The following is an 8,567-nucleotide window of genomic DNA, read 5'->3' as shown; positions in this document are numbered from 1 at the left end:
CAATGGCACTAAATGAAAGCTTGTAACTTTCTGTAACTATATAATTGATTATATGACAAGGTTTATCGATCATGCCAGTTCAAGAAATTTTTCTGAAATGCGGTCAAAGTCACGGAAAAAGTAAATTATAGATAAACCCTATTTTCATGTTAGTTGTGATAAAATAAAAAATGTGTTTTTTGCATGTTTAGAAATTAACACGTTTTTTATTATTTATTTTCCTGGATTGAGCCCAAATTTTCACATGGTTTTTATCTTTATGATAAACTAAATGAAACAAAGATAAATGCTGTACTATCAATAATAAAATCACAATCTTTATTATAATTTGATTTTACCAAAACCTTTTTTCAGTGGGCCACCCCGCAATGCCCACGTAAAATACATATGTAGCTGTGCTAATGTATAGATGTTTACGTGTCACTACATTTTGTACACAGAAACGTGAACAAATTACACTAAACATACCAATTTTATAATCTGTTGAATATCCTTCAACATACTACACCATATAAGTGACAATTATGTCTCACCTGGTTCGTGGGAAGTATCCAATGAAGTGGTAAAAACACTGACGCCTGTGATTACGACGATCCTAACCCATGTGTTTGCACATGAGAAGTTGCGATAATCGTTTGTTTTCATCGCGACTTCAAAACGATTATTGTGCTAAACATACATTTTCACTGACAAGGAATCAAATGAAACACATTTCGTAACACTTTTCGTTTCGTGGGAAGCATCTGGGACCTCATGGCTGTATCAAGACTGCCGGAACTCTTGGAGCTAATCTATGCAGACATAATGATAGGCAAGGCTATTGCACGAGCAGTGTGCGGATATCTCCTTGTTGATGCAGCACTGAATGCCTTGATTATGTCAGACGTACTTGGTGTGCCATTCCATCAACCATCTGCAGAGCCTCATGAGGTACGGAGGAGACCAATGAGGAAACAGTGTCATTAGATGAAGAGTCTACGGCAGACGGAACTGGAAACACTGATGTTGATGAACTTGCTGCCCTCTACAATTAGAACCTGATGGAAGGTTCTATGTGCAGCAGATAAATGATGTATACCGACGATTCAAATAAGGGTTACATCTTTTCAGAAGAAGTGACCGCCTTTGGACTGGTCTGTCCGTAGATCTCACCATCAAAAAGGTCCTGGTGAGGGAAGACCAGCGGTGGCCTGATAAGTTTGCATGCAACCAGCACAGTCAATGTCAGTGAAAACTGTTGGAACTACTATCCTGACCAACATGGATGGACAACTGCTGCTGACAAGAGAAATGATCAGGCCATCACCTTGGCTGCAACATTGGCAGTAAAGATTTATGGTGGAGCAGTACAGGTAGATCCCCAGCATTTTTGCAATTGCTGCACAAGCTCCAGAGCATCTGGAGTTTGTGTTCAAAATATGAGCTGTGCAGTTACCCACCAGCTCTGTTTGATTCCACACTGCTGCTTTGACAGCTGCAGAAGGGCAGATGCTATCTGGACACTCCCGACACACAATGCACCAGGAATCGCAGGTCAAGTCCAAGATATGTTGGATAGTGGGGCACTAGTCCAGGGCATTTCATGGGCACGTGGCTCAATATACAAAGGTATCTGCACATAATACACAGAGTGTCATAAAGAACATTTCATAAATAGTACACATGTCATAAAGAAGTATGGACAGGCAACAGTCGTGTTTGATAGCTATGATGGTACATCAACAGAAGACACAGCACACACCAGAGACAAACGGGAGGTAATGCTGGAGCACTGGTGACGTTTGATGAAGATATACAATATAATAATAATAATAATGGACACTTAATAAAGCACCGGTATCCGCCGCAAGCGGCGCTCATGGCGCTACTCTACAAAGGAACAACAAGCAATGAAAGTAGCAAACAACAAAATAAGAAAATAAACTTAACAAAAAGCTTCTCTATGAAAATGAGTTTTTAAACTGTTCTTGAATGTGTTGAGTGATTTGGAGAGTTTTACAGTGTCCGGGAGGGAGTTCCAAAGCTTTGGTGCTGCGCTTTGAAAACTTCTCTCCCCCCATACATGTTTAGTTGTTTTTTCCTGGAGGAGTTTGTGTTTTGTAGACCGTAAGCCACGATGTCCTGGGGTGTATATCTGCACAAGATCACTTAAATATGCTGGGGCATCACCTTGCAAGATCTTGAAAATACAGGTCACAATGAGGAAGGATCAATTCCTGGCAAACAAAACAAACAAGCAGCGCTTCATCAAATCCTCAGTACCAAACTACGGGCACAGGACTGCCAGACACATCATGCTGGAGGTGACGCTGATCTTCTCATAGTGCAGAAGGCAGTAGAGTCTGCTGCCACCACTGATAGTGTGCTGATTGGAGATGACACAGATCTGCTCATCCTACCCATCTACCACACCAACCTCAAGTCATGTGACCTCTTCTTCAAACCCAAGCCAAAGAGGAATGTGAAGAAACCGCGTGTCTGGAACATGATGTCAAGCAGCAGTTGGGCACTGATGCATCACAGATCTTCTTCATACACGCTCTTCTCGGATGTGATACCACTTCCCGCTTGTATGACATTGGCAAGGGAGCTTCCCTCAACAAAATTAAAACCAGTGCGCACTTCCGTGAACAAGCCACTGTTTTTGACAGACATGCAGCATCCAAGGATGATATTGTACAAGCATGAGAGAAAGCACTGGCATGCCTGTACAATGGGAAACCTGGAGAGTCTCTCAACGTAGTGCGACACAAGCGGTTCTGCCAGAAGGTTGCCTCCAGCACTTCTCACCGCCGACATCAGCAGCAGCAAAACACCACAACCTCCATGTCTACTACCAGGTCCAACATTGGGAGGTCATTGCAGCTGATGAGCTCCGGCCAGGTGACTGGGTTTGGCAGGAAATCAGTAGAGGACTCGTGCTCGTGCAGACGGATTTGCCAGCTCCGAAACAGTGATGATGATGAATAGACTTTTTGATCAATGTTTTTTGTTTAACTATCGACTTAGGTAGTCTGAGGCTATGGTAAATAATTGCAGTATATGACTGCGTCATTCACATATATGCAGTTTGTTTTAAGAGGAACCCTAATTTAGATAGCTTTGGCCAATATGTTTGGTGTATTATGCTTTTTGGTCATGTTTAGCTTATTGAAATAGGATTGGATTCCTGGTCCCCAGAAAATGTATGTCCAGCTGTTAAAATTAAAGCTTAAGTCATTTAGAAGCGGATACAATTGGAAATATCTGTTTTTTGGTGGCCATTTGGGAAAATTGCTGCCATTTTTCTTTTTAGGCCAGGTTTAGCTTTACTAAATACGTTTCACTTGATTCCTTGTCAGTGAAAATGTATGTTTAGCACTTAAAATTAAAGCCCTAATAAGTAATTTAGAAGCGGATCTTTGTGAAAAATCTGTTTTTTAGCGGCCGCCATGACACTTTCCCCTACTTAGATTGTTTAATAGTTTTGATATGTTATAGAGTACTTTCTGTTGCAATTTGTCTGAGGTCATATCAAATAATGCCTGGACTAATAAATAGGGAACAATGCAATTGTAGTATTCGCTCTACAGGTAAGTATTCGCTCGTAGACCAACCCACACTACTGAGGGGTGGGGATATGTAGGCAGTCAGAAAGGCACCGTAACATGACGAATTTAAACTGGCATCAACACTGTCCTCCAAGGCTGGTTCACACAATTCACCAGAATCACTGCTGTCCTCTTCACTGGTGAAGCCTTTTGCAATAAAATCAAGAGCAATTTCTACATTTAGCATTATGATTGCCTTTTCGCACACAATTAAATATGCTGACCAATCTGTTGGGGTGGGTGTGTGGGTTGGGGGTGGGGGTATGGGGTGAATGATGGTTATGGGGTGAATGATGGTTATGGGGGAGGAGTGTTATAGAGTGATGATGGCCACAGGCCCCAAAACAAAGAGCAATTTCTATATTAAGCTATGGTTGCTCTTTCGCGCACAAATGAAAATGGTGGCCATAAGGGGTGGGTGGGCGTGTACATTGATGAGGGGGGGGGCTAGTGTTAGGTCATGAAGATGGTGGCCATATGGGGTGGGTAGGGGTGCGGTGTACAGTGATACAGTGATTGGGGGTAGGGTTAGGTCATGACTGCCACAGGCTAAGCAATGCGGCCCCCAAAAGAGTTTTTTGACGAGTAAGGCGAGGGTCAAGAGTAAAAAAATCAAAGTGTTTATTCATTTGGGAAGACATTAGTTCAAAATGGGTTTGTTTATACCTCGAATGACATGCAACTCCTCCAAAGATTTGCCATGTTGTGAAACCAAGTTGCCTATCTCCAAGCTCAGCAAAAGTCAAGACAGTTTGGTAACCCTCTGGACAGTGTCTGGCAACTGGTAGTACTCGTGGTGAACCCGCAATTCATGACCCATAAAGTCTGCAAGTGTTTCAAGCTGATGTTCCTTCAAGGCAAGAGTTTGTGAAACAGTCGCTACATGTTTCTGAAGCTTTGTAGACCTGCATGCTATCACAATTGTCTAGGCCTGCCTCATTTGCATATGCTTGTAGACAGTCGCTTCCTCGTATATGACCTGTGCCTCTGTAACAACTTCGTGCGAATAAGAAAATACCACTCCAGCTGCATTTTTATTTGCGACCAGAGCCTTCAACCACGCCATCACATCAGTACCAAGAAGCACAGGAACAGTTCTGCCCCTCTTACCAACTATTTTAATGACTTTGAACATTTTACAGAGGTGCCGTTCAAGATCAGTCATCACGCAATCACCATTCACAATGGCTGCACTACTGCGCTTGTGAAAATCTTCAAGTTTCATTTTGGATACTTCCCCCTGTCGTCTGCGGTTGAAGATAATGAGATGGCACAGTGTGACTTCATTCAATTTCTTCCAAGCTGGTGTAATTTCATGGCCCTTTGCAGAGTGTAGGAGCTGCACTTCCCTGTTGCCAGTTTCATGAAGGAACGATGAGATTTTCACCACATCCGCATTTGTGGGGAGATCAGCACGTTTGTTGCGCTTTCCTTGGTACAGTGTTCTGTGGGCATGGGTTGACACAAGTTCTGGCCACTTAATTTCACATAACTGCCTAAACTGTTCGGCCTGTTCCGCTTTTTGCCTAAGATTAAACTCTAAAGCACTTGCTTGCAGTATGAGTGCACATCTCTTGATGGAATGTCCAATCTTGAGTGCTAGAGATGGAACGTGATACATCTGTTTTCCTTCACTGAAGCCGGCGACATGATGAACAGCCTTGACGATATCATTGTCTCTCCTCATAGAACTAAGAACCTTGTTCAACTGGAAAGATACATGCTATCTCTACAACTTCCATCTCCTCTTTGTGACGCGACTGAAGATGACGGGGTAACTTGGCCTGAGGCTCATCACAGTAAAAGCAAAAGTGTTTTTTGTCCCATTTCCTTTGTCCACCGACATTTTCGGTCTGCATGACTGTTACGGCACACTTCTCACTAGAATCATTTGTTTCACATCCTACAGCTTCATTGCTTTGGTGAAGCTCGGCAGTTTCTAAAATAGCTTGTGGGTCATCGTCATCCCAGGAACTGGTGTTGGGGTTGACAGAACTTGAAGGATCAGACTGAAAAATAGCTTGTGGGTCATCGTCATCCCAGGAACTGGTGTTGGGGTTGACAGACCTTGAAGGATCAGACTGAAAAATAGCTTGTGGGTCATCGTCATCCCTGCAATTGGTGTTGGGGTTTACAGACCTTGAAGTATCAGACTGAAAACCTGATGTTTGATGGGCCAGCTAGCAAGGAAAAGATAAATGACATAATTAACACCACTGAGATATGATGAGGATTATGGCACCAATTAAATATATACAGTTGAGTGGATCAGCGTGCCCTTAAATTGATAGGCAAATAAGACATTACCACTAAGCTAGTCAGTTTGTTTGTTATGAAATGCATATGGTTAGAAAGATGTTTTAAAAGTAGAATATAATGATCCACACAAGTATCACTCAAAATTGCACGGTTTTCATTTTACATCGTGAGCGAACACGGTCGCGGTCGGCCATTTATGGGAGTCAAAGTTTTGACTCCCATAAATGGCCGACCGTGTTTGTCGACGAGGTAAAACGAAAACCACGCAATTTCGAGGCATATTTGTGTTGATCATTGTATTCTACTTTTACAACATCTTTCTAACCATATCGATTTTATAACAAACGGTTACGGGACGCTTTTCAAAGACCAACTCGACCGATCCAAGGCAACGTGTTCCTTTAAAGCATCCTTTCAAACAGTATATCCCATGGGGGGGGGTGACACGGATTGGTTATTATGCAGCTTTTACTATAAAGCGAGTCGTTTGCTGTAAACAGCAAGTGGTTTTGCACTCTGTTACATTTAGAGAGGACATTTGTTTGCCTCAACACGTAAATCTTGGAAAAACATCTCAATTGTACAGAACCTAATATATAATATAATCGTCCAAGTACGTCGAAAGACAAAATGGCGAATATTTTCGTTCGTTACTAAATTCGGGGTAAAAAACACCTTTTTTTACAGTTAACAATACAATTTTTTCAACGTTTTGAAAGTGATTTTAATGCATATGACTCTTGTGCACATATTTAATGGTTGAATTACGTTCAAATGTTCTGTTAAAGTGCATTTAAAAATTTTTGTCGTGAGGGGTCGTGAGTTGTCGGTATTTAGTGCGTCCGTGTCATAACACCCTCACCCAAAAATTTACCAAAATATTAATAGTTGCTTCTAGTAGAGTATCGTCACCCGTTAACCGTTTGACCGGTTAGGGATGGTTTTTTTCTATTCTGAATCAGTAGCAAACCAATGTATTTAGTGCGTCCGTGTCATAACACCCTCACCCAAAAATTTACCAAAATATTAATAGTTGCTTCTAGTAGAGTATCGTCACCCGTTAACCGTTTCACCGGTTAGGGATGTTTTTTTCTATTCTGAATCAGTAGCAAACCAATGTATTTAGTGCGTCCGTGTCATAACACCCTCACCCAAAAATTTACCAAAATATTAATAGTTGCTTCTAGTAGAGTATCGTCACCCGTTAACCGTTTGACCGGTTAGGGATGGTTTTTTTCTATTCTGAATCAGTAGCAAACCAATGTATTTACTCAGGTACGAGTTTGCTTGGGTATCAGTACACCCGGGTACGAATTGACTTGGCTACGAATGAACTTGGGTACGAATTGACTTGGGTACGAATTGACTTGGGTTCGTATTAACTTGTGGAATTCCAACTGGGATACGTATTATTAGGGGTTATTTCTTAATCACATGCATAAACATAAATTGGTTATGTCCTAAATCATATAACTATGTGTTTGTTGAAAAGTTTAAGGAATCGTTAACTGGTCAAATGACTGTATATATAGTGATGTAATCAGTACAGTAAGGATTACATGGAAATTTATTTACACTCAGATCACTCACCATTTCTTGTATTCTCTCGAGAGCTGCCATATGGGTCGAATGGTTGACTCTAGGGTCCTGGTGGATGCAATGCACTCAATGTTTATGATGCGTGTCCATGACAGCTGCAACCGGCCACGCTACCCGACTCAAATCGAATAAGCTAACCGTCATGCATAAATGAGTTCAGAATTAGAAATGGCCGCCTCTACTACCTACAAGAAGGAAACTTAATATCAACAGAGGGCGATGTAACCATCCAAGAGTGCTAACCGGCAACAGAATGGTGTTAACTCACACATACTCCTCTCGTAAATTACGTAAACCGAGGATTAGTCACAAAAGCTTAGATATCTCAGTGGCGACCAAACTGGCTATAATGCTGCATTTATCACAATTTTTCAAAGCGAGGACGTCCTCGCTGTGATAAAAGTCCTGGATGTGCGAGTGTGTATTCACATAGAAGAGCTCAGTTTCCAGCGTTGACAAGTACTCATGTACATACACCATACATACATACATCAGATCATAAACTGCGCTTTGGAAAGACTTATATTTATCCAGGAAAAAATATAAACAAGGGAATAAAAGGGTAGAGACGAGTTCTTTAACGGCCGTTTAAAGCCATTATACACTTTCGGTAAACAGTATTGTCCAAGTCCCACACTTCGTGTATCACAACTTATATATAAAATAACAAACCTGTGAAAATTTAAGCTCAATCGGTCATCGGAGTCGGGAGAAAATAACGGGAAAACCCACTCTTGTTTCCGCAGGTTTCGCCGTGTCATGACATGTGTTTAAAATAAATCCGTAATTCTCGCTAACGAGAATTTATATTGTTTTACTGTTTTCTCAAAAAGTAAAGCATTTCATGGACTAATATTTCAAGAGAAGTCTTTCACCATTACCTTCTATAAACCCTGTAAATTATTTGTAAATCTGTGAACTTTTTTTTTTTTTTTTCTGTACCGAAAGGGTCCAATGGCTTTAAAACGGGCAGGGTCGTTGCCGTGTTCGGCTCGGGCCTTTTTCGCGTGGCAATGACCCTACAAGGTTTTAAATGGCTGTTTAAGTACGAGTCACTACCCTTTTAGTCCCATTCATAAAAAGGCGTGGTTAAAAGGCGTGATAAATTAAGAAACTGTG

The 8,567-nt window shown here is 41.4% G+C and overlaps 2 pseudogenes; one reads left to right on the top strand and one right to left on the bottom strand.

Moving 5' to 3' along the window:
• Positions 1–2,198: 2,198 nt before the first annotated feature.
• Positions 2,199–2,688, top strand: LOC117294750 (annotated as a pseudogene).
• Positions 2,689–2,798: 110 nt separating this feature from the next.
• LOC117294749 lies at positions 2,799–5,265 on the bottom strand (annotated as a pseudogene).
• Between the last annotated feature and the right edge of the window lie 3,302 nt (positions 5,266–8,567).

The sequence above is a fragment of the Asterias rubens genome, chromosome 9 (assembly GCF_902459465.1).
Source record: "Asterias rubens chromosome 9, eAstRub1.3, whole genome shotgun sequence".
In the NCBI taxonomy this organism is placed as follows: Eukaryota; Metazoa; Echinodermata; class Asteroidea; order Forcipulatida; family Asteriidae; genus Asterias; species Asterias rubens.
Note: the sequence above shows the minus strand (reverse complement) of the source record. Positions and strands in the feature narration are given on the sequence as shown.